The sequence below is a fragment of the Phalaenopsis equestris genome, unplaced genomic scaffold, assembly GCF_001263595.1.
Source record: "Phalaenopsis equestris unplaced genomic scaffold, ASM126359v1 Scaffold000209, whole genome shotgun sequence".
NCBI classification, from domain to species: domain Eukaryota; kingdom Viridiplantae; phylum Streptophyta; class Magnoliopsida; order Asparagales; family Orchidaceae; genus Phalaenopsis; species Phalaenopsis equestris.
The window spans coordinates 8,407-8,649 of record NW_018164651.1 but is presented as its reverse complement, the minus strand read 5'-3'; positions in this window follow the sequence as shown (position 1 = coordinate 8,649).

Below are 243 nucleotides of genomic sequence, written 5' to 3'. Positions count from 1 at the left end.
TTAGAGAGGGAGAGGGAGAGAGAGAGGGGGTGAGAAGTTTGTCGGTTTGTTAGAGAGGGAAGAGAACAGGGAGGAGAGGGAGAGGTGGGGGGTGGTATTTATTGAGAAGTGGGGGGTGGCAAGCCCTTGCTTGCGACATACCCGTAGGGCGGTAAACGAATCGAGCTTGAGCAAGCTCATGCTTGGCTCGTGTTCAACTCGTTTGAAACAGCTCGTGTTCAAAATCGGCTCGTGAACAGTGTG